The sequence below is a fragment of the Protopterus annectens genome, chromosome 4.part1 (assembly GCF_019279795.1).
Source record: "Protopterus annectens isolate FY-2018-M chromosome 4.part1, PAN1.0, whole genome shotgun sequence".
NCBI lineage: Eukaryota > Metazoa > Chordata > Ceratodontiformes > Protopteridae > Protopterus > Protopterus annectens.
This window is the reverse complement of record NC_056734.1, coordinates 128,559,615-128,578,672: the sequence shown is the minus strand read 5'-3', so window position 1 is coordinate 128,578,672 and position 19,058 is coordinate 128,559,615.

Sequence of the window (19,058 nt, the reverse complement as noted above, 5' to 3'; positions counted from 1 at the left end):
TCAGCTATTTTTGCAGTGTGGGTTCTGTCAGTAAGCCAGGTGGCAACCCATCAAGTGATGTAGGGATTTATGCCCAGCTTAGTAAGTCTGTATATGATTCCAGAGTGGGGGATGGTGTCGAAGGCATTGATGAGGTCCAGATAGGCTGTGTGGGCTACCTTACCCTTATCCATGACTCTGGAGACCGATTCAAAGAAGTCAATCAGGTTCAGGAGACAAGATCGGCCCTTCACAAACCCTAACTGCATGGGATCCAGTGTTTGACAGTTGCCAATGTCTTTGTTTATAAGTTCCATGATAATATGTTCCATGGCCTTGCAGATCAGGCTCATCAGACTGATGGGGCGGTAGTTCCCGGGATCCAAGGTGGATCCCCCCTTGTGGAGTGGGATAACTGTAGTTGTGCACCACCCAGTGGGCACAAAGCCTGAGGTGAGGCTATGACTAAACATGACACTTGTGAGGTGCCAGTTCATTTTGTAGTTTTAGCTGACTGATCCTGGAGTAACAATTTCTTGGAGACACTCAGGTTTGGATTCTTGGCCTATAAAAGAAAGGTGGCTTGGCCTGAAACAGTGCTATTGTTACAGGGCATGTAGATTCTGCACAGAAGTCATTTCATCTGAGAGATGAACTGCTGAATTAGATAACCATGTCAATATATCCAGAATGTTGAGGTTAAACTGTCAACAACTATGCTACTGTTATGCACATGCATACCACGATATATGCAGAGATTTAAAACACCTGGAAAAGGCTCACATTACCTCAAGAATCCATGAGCTCAACAAAATCAGACCTTAATTCACTTATGCAGACCTCTCACGGACCACCTAAAATCAGTCTTAAAGAATGATGTAGTATAGCTGTGAACAGAGTCCATGACAGGAAAATACATGTGGTTAAAATATACAAAACCAGAGTTATAAACCCATAAGACAAATATCATGACCATTTTAGCCCAAAACATCTTAATAATTGGTGACTCATTTGTGGTTAAGAAGACACATACCTCAGTGGACAATGTAAAAAGACAGTGACAGTCTCACATTGCAAAAAAATAAATAAATAATAAAAATGAATACATAAAATTATGGACAGTCCAATGATGTTAGAATCGATTAAGGATAATTATGGCATGGCCATCAATTGTGTTGAAGTCCTCCATCTTGGAAATGCAACAGAATTTGTTAAGATTGCTAGATCTCTTAGCAAACAAGGAAAACACTTCTGCCTATAGAAATCCTCCCATCACCTTATAAGGCACTTAAATATCATGAGACAGTTTTGGCAGTCAACAAACTGTAGTCTTATTCTGACAGATTCACAAGACTAACAAAATGGTGTTACAGACAGGGGATTTGATTCTTGTCATCTTGGAGTGAGATATGCAGTCAGAGGCAATGACTTCTGATCGGTTTCAACCATATAAATGTGGAGTACAAGTATTTATGGGAAACCCTCCATCACCATAGTGTCCATCATTTCTTTTTTAGACGTCTTGAAATTCATAGACAAAACAATAAAAATTTTGGAAGATAAAGTAATAGAGATGAAAGTGGTTTTCCTAAATGCCGGAAAACAGTAGTTGAGATCTGTATCTTTATTGAAACATGGTTTAAAGATCAAAGATGCATATCAGAAATTCTAGTGCCTATATCTTTTCACTGTGCAGATCTTATGAGAAAATGACAGTCTCCCGGATTTACTAATCTTCCATGCAGGACTTGTCTAGTCCTGCATGGAAGCAGCAGTTTAGGAGGAGGACGGCAGTGCGCCATGCATATTAATGAAGGCGCACTGCCTGAGCTCCAAATCCTACACGGAGCATGGACGAGTGCAGGGGGTATGTCTGAGAGCAGAGCTCTCACAATATACATGCCCCTTTAATGCAGGACTGCAGAAAGTGTAAATGAATAAGCAAGACCGCTCATAGATGCCCGCATATCCCCACCAACAGTCCCCCATGTGTACAACAGCAAAAGATCATAAAAATAAAAAGAAGAAACCCCTTTATTTTTTTTTTAAAACTCCAAGTACAGCTAATCATAGGTGCGTGGGTGTGCCCATCGCTTAGCTATGGTTAAAGCAGCTTAAAAGGCTGAAGAGGATAACAAGGAAGATATATGCAAATGAAGCAGCACAGCAATAGTGTAGTGGTCAGAGCATCCACCTAACAAGCAGGCATACCCAGTTTGAGTCCCACAGCAGCACATGCCATTTTCCATGTGAAATCTGCATATGAACATTTCTTTACACTTTTTTGCTGTATAACCTACTAAATAACATTTAAATGTGAACCGGAGTACTACATTAAATGAACATGTGAAATGTCAGTGTCATAATGAATAAGGCACAAGTAAGCAGGTTTAAGCACAAATAAGCAGTAGTAAGCATATATAAGCACTAGCAATTGTGTTTAAGTGCATTTGCATGGGAGTAAGCATTGCCTACACAGATTAAGCAAAGTAGAAGCTAACTGAATGTAAGAAACTAAGAAAGGGACTAAAACTAATAAAACAAGAAACAGTGCCCAAACGAGTCCAAAGTACAAAAATGTAACGCAATTTATTTAGCACAAGTAAACAAGCGTTTTCGCTCCTGGTACAACAGAAGCTTCTTCAGCATAGAAGAGCGCAAGCTCAAGTTACTTAAAAGGTGATGTACTGTAGGTGTCACACTAATTGAACAATTAAAATGCCATGAGGCAGAGTGCCTCCATGTAACTAAATGTTTTTAAAAACATCAATAAAAAAATGCACAATAAATGTACACAAAGAATATAAAACATAAGTAGATGTCAACATCAAGTTATGTGCAGCTAGATCAAACAAACAATAGGGCAACTCAACCTTGCTGAAATTAATTACGAAGTTAGAAGGTAATATAACAAGAGTTTATATACACACTAACTGATCAACCATTTAAAACAGTGTTCTGTACATGAAGAAAATGGACCTAAAAAAGTAGATAGTGCAGTTATACTGGCATAATACACAAAGCACAAATGCAAGACTATACGTTAAATATTGGTATTACTTTGGCCAAGGAGCAACGTTGCATTAGTCAACAAAGTCCTAATGCAAAGTGTTCCCACCCTTAAACATAAAGTTAGGGACATTAAGCCACAGTAGTGGAGTAGCTGCTACGGCTAACCGGAGCTACTACATAGAAAAAGTAAAGGGGCTATACGAAATAGCAATTACCTAAGGTAGCTTCTATACCTTAAAATAGAAGCAATGTTGCAGTTATCATTGAGACCTGGGTAAGAGAAGGCATCTAATTGTAATTGCCACTCTAACTCACTGGTCTCTAGAATTAAGGATTGCGGGCCACCCCTGATGTCACACTTTACATTGTCAATGCCCATGAATTTGAAGCTGTGGCCACAGTTATTCAAAATATGTTTAGAGAGTGCATTGTCACTCCTCTTGTTCTTGATAGCGTTTAAATGTTGGTAAACACGATCCCTAAACCGCCGGTCCGTTTTACCAACATAAAATGCTTGGCAACATTCACAAAGGGCCACATAAACAATAGATTTAGTGTTACAGTTAATCTTGTGGTTAATGGCATATTTTCTCTTACCAATAAGAAGAGAGGAACCAACGCGTAAATGTGTACACCATTTACAACAGCCACAAGTGAATGTCCCCTTATATCTAACCATGAGGTCAGCTGAGCTATTTCTCTGTAACATATCTTTAAGGTTGTGGCCTCTTTTAAATGTGAATACCGGGGAAATGCCCAGTCTTTCATGTAGCCCAGCATTGGTAATAAAATACCAATTCTTATGTATGATTGAGCACAGGGCATCAGAGTACAAGTTGAATGGGGAGATGAAACCAATAGGGAAGTGTGACTTAGTGCAAGTATTAAAACTGAGAACAAAGTTGTCAGTGGTCATGGTTGAGCTCTCTAAGGGGCTAGATGGAGAAGCACCACTTTCAACCAAGTCAACCCGTTCTTTAGAAGATAACAGTGGCAAATAAGTACCGTTCAACCGTTTGGTTGAAACTTCACCTACTAGGTCACAGATAAGCTGTTCAGGGTAGCCGCAATTCAAAAACATGTCGGTTAGCAGTGAACATTCTTTCTCAAAGGCATCCCAGGTATTGCACATACGGGCAGCCCTGACCAGTTGGCCTTTGACAATAGAACGCTTCTGCCTCCAAGGGTGGCAACTTGTAAAATGCAAAAAAGAATTGCAATAAGTGGCCTTCCTGTAAACAGATGAGCAGTATCTGTTGTTAATGTTGTCTTTAACCAGCTGGACATCTAGGTAGTCGATCTCGCAAGTCGAGAAATGGTAAGTGAACTTCAAAAAGTTTGTCAATGAGTTCATGTATGCAAGTAGGGTAGAGGCATCAGCCTCACTGCCTCTGAATAAGACAAACACATCGTCGAGGAAGCGGGTGTAGATCTTAGAACACCCCGCAAAAGTTGGATGGTTGAACAAAAACTTGTTCTCCCAATACGCGACGAACATGTTAGCAACACTGCTGCCGCATGGGGAACCCATTGCTATGCCTTTCTTTTGGAGGTAGTAATGGCCATCGAACATGAAAAAGTTGGAGGACAACACTATATCTAATAGGACTGTCACCAAGTAGATGTCATTATTGGATGCTCCGCATTCCCGGAGCATGAGTTCGATCCATTCAACAGCCTCCTCGTGTGGTATTGATGTATAAAGATCAACCACATCGATGGTCAAAAAATTGAGGCTGCTGTCGAACTGAACTTCATTAATCAAGTTCAAGAAGGACCATGAGTCTTTACAAATTTGGGGGATTGTTTTCAAGTACTTACTAATAATACTATCGATGAAACGGGCACAAGGATGCGTAAGGGAGCATCTACCATCCACTAGAGCACGCATAGGTGGATCGATAAGGCTTTTGTGAATTTTAGGGATCCCAAACATAACAGGTACCCTGGGGTAGGAAATATCAATGAAGTTATACGTGTCAGTGTTAATCCTGCCCTCAAGGTATAGATCCCTAAAATAACCTTTGATTCTGTTATAGGTGCCCGTTAATTCATTAAGCGAGGACCTCTCATAGGCTGGTGAATCCAAAACCTGTAACATTCTAACAGAGTAATCCATTCTGTTAAAAATGACGAGGCCCCCACCCTTATCTGGTTTGATAACTCTCACAGCCGAGCTACAGATTTTATTCAAGGCCATAAGCTGGTCAAGAGAAGTATTTTTACTGTCCCCTTCATCTCTCCCTGTTAAGTGTAACTGCCTAAAATCCAGTTCACATGCTTTCTCAAACGTAAAAAGACTGGGGTGTAAGGGAGGGTTAAAGGAGCTAGTTAGCTTCAAGCTAGGTGCATCACCAGGTAAGTCATTATTAAAAAAGACATTCAAGTTGAGCTTGCGCACAAAAAGTTTTAAATCCATTAGCGTTTTGGCTAGCTGGAATTTGTAGTCAGGTACAAAATTCAAGCCTATAGCCAGTAATTCAATTAATTCACCGTCAACAATGACGTCAGAGACGTTATAGATGAAAAAGTCACCTTTGATGTTAGACAGCACTGACGGAGTTCGCTCAACCTCAGTTGGATCACCCGGTGAGGTAATAGCCAGCTCAAGGGAAGAATCAATTAGTTCCAGTTCTTGTTCCTCTGGTGGCGGTTGCTGCCCTTCCCTAAAAAAGGCTTTTGGTAGTTATTATTGTGCTTCTTGTTGGATGATTTTAACCTGTTACTTCTCCTAGGGCCTTGTACATCTGCAACTGTGCCCCCATCACTGCCCAGACCTACTTCAGTGGTAGCAGGTGCAATCCCCTCCCCACTAGGATTGTCCAAGGCATGCACATCATTCACCATGTGGTTGCCAGATCTGTTAGACTTTTTGACCAAGTTTAAGTAAGCAGAGCTTGTCTGATAAGCCTGTCTGTCTCTCAACAGTTTTTTGAGCTTGTTAGCTTTCAGTTTATCTAGCACAGTGTCAATGCTAGTAAAAGTCCGTTGGTAATCATACTTGTATCTGTAAAAGTTATTATCTGCTTTAATGCTGTCATCAAGTTTAGAAGCATCGTCAAGTAAAACATTGATGTGTTTAGAGTAATTCTTAATCATTAACTCTAAAAGCTCAGCCCCATGTTTATTGAAAAGGGCCTCTAATTCTGAAAGGAAAGTGGTATCAGTAAATAACCCTGTAGGGGTAAATGAGCTACGAAGTCCCTTAGGAATAACCCCTTCCTTTAAACACTGCTGGAAGTAAGAAACTTCCAGTTGAAGTTTTTTAATTTTTAGTAGTGTATTATCCAGAGCTTTCAAGTTATCAGAAATACTGTCAGAGGAATTACCTGGACTTGAAGAATCCGTCACCGAAGAGCCCAAGCCTGTAGAGCTGCCAAAAGAAAAGGCAGCCACGTTTTTCACCCATTCAGACATAGAGGGCATCCCAATAAGTGAGTCGGCTTCTCCAGCCCATTCTGAGATGTCAGCAGGCAAAGCTGTATTAATTAAACCGCCAGCATTGAAACCGCAATTCCTGTTACTGCTACTGTTGCCGGTGTTAAAGGGATTAGAGCCTCGACCATTGTTAAACGGCTCGTTCAGAGGTGTGCTTCCTGTCCCAACTGAAACAGGCAGGCCGGTCTGCATCATGCGTTGTACTTGGCCAGGTGGAATGTCCCCACAACTGGCTCCAGATAACAGACGGTTACCATCCAGCAAACCGGAACCGTTAGTCGGAGCTTGGTTAACACTGATACTCTCAAAATGGTCCAAGCGAGAGTTAATAGCATCCAGCCGTTGAGAAAGCGCTACCAAGCATTCTATTGTCAAAGGCCAACTGGTCAGGGCTGCCCGTATGTGCAATACCTGGGATGCCTTTGAGAAAGAATGTTCACTGCTAACTGACATGTTTTTGAATCACGGCTACCCTGAACAGCTTATCTGTGATCTAGTAGGTGAAGTTTCAACCAAACGGTTGAACGGTACTTATTTGCCACTGTTATCTTCTAAAGAACGGGTTGACTTGGTTGAAAGTGGTGCTTCTCCATCTAGCCCCTTAGAGAGCTCAACCATGACCACCGACAACTTTGTTCTCAGTTTTAATACTTGCACTAAGTCGCACTTCCCTATTGGTTTCATCTCCCCATTCAACTTGTACTCTGATGCTCTGTGCTCAATCATACGTAAGAATTGGTATTTTATTACCAATGCTGGGTTACATGAAAGACTGGGCATTTCCCCGGTATTCACATTTAAAAGAGGCCACAATCTTAAAGATATGTTACAGAGAAATAGTTCAGCTGACCTTATGGTTAGATATAAGGGGACATTCACTTGTGGCTGTTGTAAATGGTGTACACATTTACGCGTTGGTTCCTCTCTTCTTATTGGTAAGAGAAAATATGCCATTAACCACAAGATTAACTGTAACACTAAATCTATTGTTTATGTGGCCCTTTGTGAATGTTGCCAAGCATTTTATGTTGGTAAAACGGACCGGCGGTTTAGGGACCGTGTTTACCAACATTTATACGCTATCAAGAACAAGAGGAGTGACAATGCACTCTCTAAACATATTTTGAATAACTGTGGCCACAGCTTCAAATTCATGGGCATTGACAATGTAAAGTGTGACATCAGGGGTGGCCCGCAATCCTTAATTCTAGAGACCCGTGAGTTAGAGTGGCAATTACAATTAGATGCCTTCTCTTACCCAGGTCTCAATGATAACTGCAACATTGCTTCTATTTTAAGGTATAGAAGCTACCTTAGGTAATTGCTATTTCGTATAGCCCCTTTACTTTTTCTATGTAGTAGCTCCGGTTAGCCGTAGCAGCTACTCCACTACTGTGGCTTAATGTCCCTAACTTTATGTTTAAGGGTGGGAACACTTTGCATTAGGACTTTGTTGACTAATGCAACGTTGCTCCTTGGCCAAAGTAATACCAATATTTAACGTATAGTCTTGCATTTGTGCTTTGTGTATTATGCCAGTATAACTGCACTGTCTACTTTTTTAGGTCCATTTTCTTCATGTACAGAACACTGTTTTAAATGGTTGATCAGTTAGTGTGTATATAAACTCTTGTTACATTACCTTCTAACTTCGTAATTAATTTCAGCAAGGTTGAGTTGCCCTATTGTTTGTTTGATCTAGCTGCACATAACTTGATGTTGACATCTACTTATGTTTTATATTCTTTGTGTACATTTATTGTGCATTTTTTTATTGATGTTTTTAAAAACATTTAGTTACATGGAGGCACTCTGCCTCATGGCATTTTAATTGTTCAATTAGTGTGACACCTACAGTACGTCACCTTTTAAATAACTTGAGCTTGCGCTCTTCTATGCTGAAGAAGCTTCTGTTGTACCAGGAGCGAAAATGCTTGTTTACTTGTGCTAAATAAATTGCGTTACATTTTTGAATGTAAGAAACTGTAACCGGAGGTTAGCATTGCTTAGCTCCATGCAAACCCACACACACTCACTTACAACTGCTTTAAAGTGCCTTAATCACTCTGTACAGAACAGTCCATGCTCTGCCCAGCAACAAAATAAACAGCATCTGCAAGGCTCAAACTCAAAACCCTGTACACCACAGTCACAGTAGTTAACCACTAAGCTTTCATAGCAATAAATGTAAATGAGGTATCAGCAAACTAATCCTCACCACAGGAAAATCAAACCAAACATGTGAACTGAATCTATGTACAGTGTGATGTTGTATAACCTGCCACAGGACATACATATGTGAAATGGAGTACTGCAGTAAGCATAGATTTGAGGTGTTATTGTAATAAAGTGTAGAAGTCCCCAGGACCCCATACAGTGTATGTACACATAAATCACGGATACCAGACACATATATAACCTGTAATGAATAGTAAATCTCTGCCAAAAGGCAAATATGGTGCTAATTAACTATTAAGCAATGTTAACCGCAGCACAGCTCAACTTAGTAAGTGTAAGCAATGTGTAGGGGAGCCAATTCAATCTGCCCAATTGTATACCTCTTTAAGCACTGCCAACCTTAGATAAGCAGGTTTGCCCATAGCTTAACCTTTTCAAAACTGGCCAGTCACGGAAAAGTGCAGGAAATCAGCCCTACTTAAACCCAAGAAGCGGGAATACAGCTCATAACTGGTTGTAGCTTCCTCTTGCAGGCACTATGGCAGTAAGGGGAGAAGGAGTGCACTTCCGTGTGCAGTGCTGGTGCATCCAGGAGTCCAAGGTCATGGCTGGACTCCTAGTTAAAGACCATACACAGAGACTGCTGCAGGACCAGTACCAGGGCTCCCAATATAAGGTGGAGGCCTGGGACTATTTCACCTGTGACCTCACCAGTGCCACTGGCATACCCTGAACTGGCAAGCAGGTCAGGCACCACTATGCCGACCTGAATCAGGATAAGGGGGATCTCTTGGAGGAGAGGCTCTAAGAGGCTAGAGCGGCAGGAGATGTATCACCGCAGTATGTGTGTAATAATTGCCAGCTCAGGTATATCATGGATAGGTATGGCTAAATATTCCTCTTATGTCCCCTACAGCTGCAATGGAGCGGGCCGGGGACCAGGAGGCCCACATCAGCCGCATGGTGAAGTTGCGACATGAGGAAGGTCAGTAATACTCATGCTTTTACTGTTATAGGAAATAACAATAAAAGTAGTAGTAAAGTAATTGCTAGTATTAAAACCTGTATTGTTCAAGGCAAGTACTGCATACACTAGAGAATTGGCAGGAATAGTCTCATATTGTTAGTATGGCAATAAAAGTGTAATACCCTGACAAAACAGGTCCAGCTGTTGGACTGTATATCTATATTCTGGTATCATATGGTAATGTAGATTTGCAATCATGTAATAGTACTGTTGTATTAAGCACTGTTATCCACACCATGCACCATAAATCGAATGTGTAAGAATGCCTGTATACGACAGGTGTAATCCCTAGAGGTCATTTAGTACAACTGACAGACGCATAGACAGTAAACAGGAAAAATGCAGACAGAAAAACCTGAATAGCACATGTAACTGAGATGTGAACTGTTGTTTTATTTAACACACACAGCCATGGTTCAAATCCTGCCAGTGGTAGTAGTCTGCATATAGAATCATACCCCACAACTGTACAGATATGTCCAGAATGTCTATTAAAGTGGCCCATATCTATTGCCTATCAACCCGTCCCCCTGGGAAATCACTGGGATGATCCCAGATGTATAGGCAGAAAACAGGAAATACAACTGATTGACGCACATCTATGACAAAAATCTGGCACACTAGCAACTCCCCAATACTTTATGTGACTAAGTAGCCACGTATGTCCCATTTACACCCCAACTTGTTAAGCTGTGATCAGAGTGTGTACAGTAACAGAGTATGTGCATAATAGTAATGTGGGAACTGGTACTGTGTGTGGGAACATTGAGGTAGTGCTAACAAACATTCCCCCCACAGGTTTGTCAGATACCAACACGGTGTCCAGAAATACAAGAATGATATGCAGTTGCTCTGAATAATGAGGTGTTACACATCATTGTCGCCCACACAGTCCTACAACACATAACTGTGTAGGAAATCTGTATAAGAGTGTTGTATTACAAGGTCAGAATGCAAAAGCACAGGGGATTAATAAGACAGAAAGCAGATTGGAGATATACAGCAATATTAATATAGCAGACACAACTGTGATGGACAGTGTTTAAGTTGTAGCAGACACAGCCATGATCTGAATCCTGGGAGTGAGATTAGACTGCATACAGATTCATAACCCTCAACTGTACACATGAAGCCAGAATGTCCAGTATATGTCTGCTGTACATCTGTATGTTCATATCTGCTGCCTGTCCCCCTGGTAAGTCTGTGGGATGATCCCAGATGTGTATCCAGCAAACAGGGAATACAAGCGATTGTCAAGCATTATGAGAACACACCTGTCACTGTAGCAACCCCTGACACCGAGAGGAGAGTAATATTGCAAGTATGTCCTATCTACACTCCCATGTTGTCAAGCTGTGACCAGAATCTGTACAGTAACAGAGTGAGTTGTATGTGTGGAATACTAATGTGTAATCAGGAACTTTGTGTGGCAGCAGGCAGGTAGTGCTAACAAACAATACTCCCACAGGTACGTTGGATATGAACTATGTGCTGAGAAATACAGACCAATATAACCTGTACTGGTACTGTCCACCCTGGTATTGTAGGGGATTGTGAGTGTTGCAGTTACTCCGAATAATAAAGTATCACTGGTCACTATCACGCACACTGTGCTACATAATATAACCATGTAGGAAAGCAAACATATATATCAGCATTTATATGACATCAGAAAAGGCAATTCAAAGAACATACTGGCCAAACACATTTTAGAATACCCACAACATCATTTTAAATTTTCGGCACTTGAACAAGTTCAAAGTGATGACACAAGGGGTGGGTCAGTTGAATTAGTATTGGAATACAGAGAATTGCTCTGGCAATTGAGGTGCATTTCAACTGACACTAATTATGGGTTGAATGAAACACTGTCTATTTCTAGGTATTTAAAACTTAAATCAGAGTTTTATTTTTCTTGACAATTATTAGGTTTGGTTTACAACCAATATGGTGTTATTTGTCAAGAATTTTTTCACCACTATGTGGCATTTTAACCATCTGAATAGGGGATTTGTAGGGTTTACAATAATATAAAATAAAATGGAAAATTTGAGGAACTTTTTAGGTAGGAGGTTGTCCCGTACAGTTTAGTTTTATAGTAATTAATTTATAGACATGCATTTAGGAAGTGCCTTTACAATATGTGTTTATATTATTATTTTATTGTTTTGGAAATTTGATTGATGGACCTTGTTTGTTGTACTAACTAGGCAGTTTATGGTTAGTAAGGAGGGAACCACACGTTTAGTAATGTTCATTTTGAAATATACTGAAATATTTTTTTAACCAATGTATAGACTGTTTTAATATCATGTGATTGTAATTTTTTTATATTTAACTGGCCAGGAATATGTGTGACTTTGTTAAAGTATTCTGAAGAAGTCAAGTGGCGAACGCCTGACAAAAGTGCTCAAATTCATTAAAGAACTTACCCAGTGGTATTCCAAGGTTCTCTTTTTTACTAGTTTGGATCTGTATGAGTTGGCATGTAGGAAAGCATGAATATGTGTGTGTCAGGTCACTAAAGGTGGAAGAGGGCAATATTCTAGAGATGTCTAGGCACACCAGCATGTGGTCAACACATGGCCAGAGTCTGTGCAGAAAGAGTTGGATAACATAGTGCAAAACATCAACCTGGAATCCGGGCATATGTGTACAGTTAGTCAGTGTTAACAAACATTCCCTCCACAGGTATACCAGGAAAGAGCTGTATACTGCAGGCAAGACCGGTTCATGTGTAATGATGTTGACAACCATATCAGTGTCCAGTATAGGTCTATAGGGTAGTGTAGTAAGACATGTAAGGTACAGATAACAGCACTGACTAGGAAAGTACTGTTGAGTACAGGAATATACAACTTGTTAATTGACATCTTTCTCTCCACCCACCTTATCTCCAACATAATCAACATACCCACCCTGACTGGTATGTTCTGACACCGATAATAGCCAAGCATTTGATAAATATTTTAATGGTTCCCATGCATGTGCCAAATTGAATTATTCCAACATTGTTGGCATGGTGCCATCAATGTACCTGCATGCTGTTCATATTACCACTGTGGTCCCATATATGCATGTGTTCTGTTTGCTATGCATTTGTTCCGTATCTAGTGTCTGGGTTAATGGGAATATCTATGCATGCTGTATTACCTAACCCTGGAATGTATTGACCATTACTAACCCATATATGATGTTAAAATCTAAACACTATAGCATGCTTGGGAAGGTCGATCCGGACCTGTCCCACCTCAGCTGGCCGAGTCACCAGGCACCAGCATGTCTGGGGTCCAACCCTGCACCTCCCTGTCCATTGGTCCTGCACTACCTTCTGGTGGAATGGCCTCAGGGGATGGCGCTCACCCCCCCCTCAGGGAGTGGGCATGGACAGGCACCTGTCAGCTGTTGCCAGATCGGGGTTGTGGTGCATAAAGCAATCAATGAGCAGTTCAGTGATCTTCTACACCAGCTTGAGGGCCGCATGTCGCAGTTAGAGAGTCAGGCTGGCTCTGCTGCTCAGCCCCCAGCACAGCCACCTTTGGGGCTGTGAAGGTGCAGTGGTAACTACCCATGGGTGGGGACTTCAGTCCCACTGTTACCACTAGAGGGTTTGTGGGCTTTTGATATCCCAACACTCCACCCCATCAAAGTGTTTACCCCCCACATTTCATATACCGCCTCTGTATGCATTTTGTTTGTCTTGTCTGTTAACCTACCCAACCTACCTCCCCAAATATGCCTACTATCCCTCAACATCCCACTGACACCTAAAAAAAAGGGCAATCTGTTCCCACAAAAAACTCTCGCCCCATACATATCTGTCCACTTCGCACATGTGTCCACTGGACACATGTAATGTGGTCTAACTGGCATCACAACCAATTTATGTTGTCCTCACCCCTCTCCCAGGGGTTTGAGTGTCCAAATCTACCTCCAAATTCAGTGTATATGCACACCTGTTGCTGTACAAAAAATGGACAGCTATGGACCTTCCCTACACCCTTCCAGCACATCCGTAGCTATTTTCCCTACTGTTTTTCCCTCTGTGCCCCTTTTTTACCACTTTCCTATCACCCCTTTTTCTTTTCTTTTAAAGAAATTAGTGCGGGGTAAGCGGGAGTAAGCACTTTTATGCAGCAGTAAGCGGGTGTAAGCCTGTTTGCATGGGTGTAAGCACTGCCTACACAGGTTAAGCAATCGAGAAGCTGAGTCTAAGAAACCGTAACTGGCAGTTAGCAGTGCTTACCTCCATGCAAACCTGTGCACACCCACTTACAACTGCTTAAAAGTGCCTAAATCACTCTGTATCCAATGGCCCTTGTTGCGTCCAGCAACAAAATAAATGGCCTCTGCAAGGCTTGAACCCAGGACCCCACACATCATACACAAAATGATTTACTACTAAACCATAGCAGATATACATAACCCTGATGTTTTCACAAACATATCATCCAGCACAATCAGTAAACAGTATAGAAAATGTAGTAATATCATACCACACAACCTGTTAATGCAAGACGTCTGGACAGAGTGTGCAAACATGTGGGTACACATAGGGGTATATGTCAAATACTGCTATAATACACTTAGAACATTGCTAGTTACACAGTTATATGTATTAGAACACATATGCAGAAGGACATGAAGATGGAAACACAAACGTGTTGGCACTAGTTACTGACTTCAATGCTGCGATCATCCATGTCAGTTGCCAAGAGGATGAGGTACAGGCCAAATATATGAGCCAAACATGCATGGCCATATGGACAGATATATAGCAGTAAATGTAGACAGATAGACAGCTATATGTATATATATGGGTCTACCTGACATTGCCGACAGTCCAAAATGTCGACAACCATATGGCCAACACAATATGATCAACATTTGGATTGTTGACAATGGGAAACTGGCATCTCACTATAGTGCGGAATGGAAAGATTTCCATTCCTGCACTGTAGTGCGATCTCAGAGTTGGTATATTAAAGTTACGGGGGGCTGGGGGGGTGGAGCCCCCATGGGGGGGGGTGCAGGTGGGCATAGCCCCCCCCTGCTAGCACTTTAAAGGAAATTTAATTTCCTTTTTTGTGGATTTATTCATAATGTCGAGATTTTGAATGTCGGCCATATGGTGTCGGCCTTATGGTTGTCGGCATTGTAAAATTTTGACATTATGAAGTAGATCTATATATATATATATATATATATATATATATATATATATATATATATATATATCGGGTATTACATATATAATTATAAATATATATATATATATATATATATATATATATATATATATATATATATATATATATATATATATATATATATATATATATATATATATATATATATATATATATATATATATATATATATATATATATATATATATATATATATATATATATATATATATATATATACATATTTTATATATATATATATATATATATATATATATATATTATATATATATATATATGTATAAAATGATGTGTTGTGTGTGTGTGTGTGCGTGTGTATACATATATATATATATATATATATATATATATATATATATATATATATATATGTAGACATATATGTATAGATGTATGAATAGAGAGAGAGAGGTATATATATATATATATATATATATATATATATATATATATATATATATATATCTGCTTAGTTTTGTATATGTATAGATACACACACACACACACACACACACACACACACACACACACACACACACACACACACACACACACACACACACACACACACACACACATCCAGATGTTAAAGTACATTTTTTGTACTGTTGAATGATTGTACTGGATGATATGTTTCTGAAACCATCAGGCTTACTTATATCTGTCATGGCTAAGTGGTAATTCACTCCCTCAATGAGCTGCAGGGTCCTGGGTTCGAGGCTTGCAGGATCTGATTATTTTGTTGCTGGGCAGAACACAGCCTATTGGTTACAGAGTGATTAAAGCTCTTTAAAGCATTTGTAAGCAGATTTGCATAAAGCTAAGCACTGCTAATCTCCGGTTACAGTGTCTTACACTCAGATGGCTTCTAAATTGCTTAACCTGTGTAGGCAGTGCTTAGCTCCACACAAACCCATGCAAACCTGCTTACAACTGCTTTAAAGTGGCTTAATCACTCTGTATCCAATGGGCTGTGTTCTGCCCAACATCAAAATAAACAACTCTTGCAAGGCTCAACCCAGGGACCCTGCATATTCTAGACAGGGTGATTTACCATTACGCCATGACAGATACTAATCAATTCAATCTTTTCAGAAACATATCATCCAGTCATGCAACAGTACAGAGAATGTATACCAACACCTAGATGTGTTTGCGTGTGTGTGTGTGTGTGTGTGTGTGTGTGTGTGTGTGTAACTATATTATCTAAATGGATACAACATATCTATATATGTATATATATATATATATATATATATATATATATATATATATATATATATATATATACATATATATATATATATATATATATATATATATATATATATATATATATTTCTAATATTATATACATATATATCAATATACATGCATATGCCTAAATTGACACATATATGTGTCTACACCTATATGATTACATATACCCAGCACGTTACATATGTGTACGCAGATATATGTCTATGTAGGCATATACGGACATAGTTATATATATGTTAGCATATATATATATATATATATATATATATATATATATATATATATACATATAGATATATATATATATATATATATATATATATATATATATATATAGGTATGTATGGCCATACATCTGTAGCTAGCAATGGCAGAATAACAAATACACATATGTCCACATGCATGCACCGTTAATGGGGTTGAGAGGCCCCACACACTATACGTCTCGTACAAATAGGCGCCCCCCCACAGCCATACATGTGCACCCTGCAATACACTACCCAGTACAGTCTGCCACCCGTAGGAAATATAATATGTGGAAGCCAGCAACATCCTCTGGATACAGATACACAGACACAGATATGCTGATACAGATTTATATATATATATATATATATATATATATATATATATATATATACATGTGACTACACATACACACGCAGATATATGTACAGTAAGATACATATGTAGAAGGTGCACACAATATGGAACAGCCACTATGCCTACAGTTAACACCTGAACAACTGGACACTGTATGGGCCACCCATACAAATGTCAATCATTGCCTGCAACATATACCCATAGAGAGGTCATAGGAAAGACACCACACACAGGTTTGCAGATATGGAAAACCTTTATTTGTGTACTATTACAGTTCTATATGCCATGTCATATAGCTGTTCAGACACTGACAACCATATAAACAGAGTACTGCAACTGTGAAACAGTTATACTAATACAGTAGTCTGGAATGGTTCACAACTGTTGCTGTCCAGGCCAAGCCCTTCAAATTGTACAATAGTGAAGACAGAGTGGACCACAGGATACCAAACAATCAACAGTATGTACTGCAAGTGTGTAGTTCAGCAGCCTCTATCTACACTCTACAAACTCAGTAGGTGGTTAAGATGTTATGTGATCAAATGGGTTGTCACTGTTTCATAACAAGCCATAACTGACACCATCACGAGCACACTGACAAACAGAACAGTCTGTATGGCAGGAGGCAGTAGGCTTGCAGTACCCCCAATTCATGTAAGTAATGTAAATATAGGTGAAGTATATGGTACTGTACATCCAGATACCTTGCGGCACCTCACACCTGATATCCCCACATTTTGTAACAGCCTAGGTCATTTATGGTGGTCGCCACCTAGACTCAATAATACAGGGCCATATACCACTGTTACATACACTGGCCTCTGGGATGCATAAGGGCACACATGTATTGTGTAGATGAAAACTAGACATATATGGCCCCAGCCCCACTGTATGTCTGGGGGATACAACAGCAGTGGACTAATGGCAGCAATGGCAGTGTGATATACTCACAGCCCACTACAGAACAACCCCTGACAGCATGACATATGTGCAAAGCTTGGTATGTAGATGGAGGACAGAGGCTGGAACACAGGCACATATGTGGAACACTGTTGCCATACACTAAGCAAATTACTGGTGTTACAAGATAGTCTGCAACATACCCTTAGTCAGGGAATTGAGGTTAGAAACAGCAATGGATGTAGCCATGCACTGATAGCACTCAACACACACACTGCCAGTGTAATATCTGCCACAGGACCTGTGTGGTGGGTGGACAACACATGACAGGCATACCTCTGTCCAGCAAGAGGATTGACCCACAGTAGTGAGCTATGCAGGCAGACTGCATTCCACGGTAAATTAGTATGTACACACACACACACACACACACACACACACACACACACACACCTTGTAACACCAGAACTATACAAAGCATAACACAACTCTACTCATAGTCTGTCTGTAGTTCCTGATCCTACTACAAATATGTGGCCGCCCTGAGTGTGCAGGTTCTCCTGTAAGAGGTTTTACTATCTGCTGTCTGTAACACTGATGCCCACACACAGGAAGGATGTCCATTACACAGGAAATGTAAAGGGACCATGCCCACATGCTGTAGGGATTTATAGTGGGTGGTTACCATGACAGTGGTAACTGGAGGTAGTACACATGTGTAATAATATATATGGCTATCTGGATAAGTATATGTACATATATTTCCACCATATGTCCTGGACATGGAGTGTAGCCCTACCCCAGCCCCTATAGTCCCAAAGTCATAGTGCAAGGGTATGTCAGGTATGTATAGCAGGTATATTAGTAAACTATTGCTACTGTCATTGGGATTGTCTTCACAGACATGGTGTGTGTTGAAGGTCACATTTGCTTATAACATGTGTGCCTTTGGCTACTGACAGACATCCGTAGGTAATCATTGTAAAGTATTGCCACTAACATGTAATGCACTTGTGGAGTGCAGCAGTGATATTGGCCAATATATTTGGAACTTCGGACACACCCTGTACAGTCCAGAGGTATAAACATAATCCCTTAGTGCACAACATGTGTACCAGCCCTGACAATATGGATGAAGACAGCCATGTAGGTGGGTATAACACATAACGACTGGTATACATTTGCCACCATAGGTTTTGCATTCACACACTCCTGTCTGGCCTGACACATAATGATTGCTGGTACAGGGGTGCCATGGACACATACTACCCACTAGATATTGACATACATCTGTGCAGCATCCCACTGCTCTGTCTGATATACAAGTCTTTTAAGGGTGGCCCAGAAGCAGTACATCTAGCAAGTATCTGCACATGACATCTCACTGGGTAAGTACACTAAGCTGCTAGGCATGTAACAATGCACTGTGCAGGCTACAGACAGACTGGCTC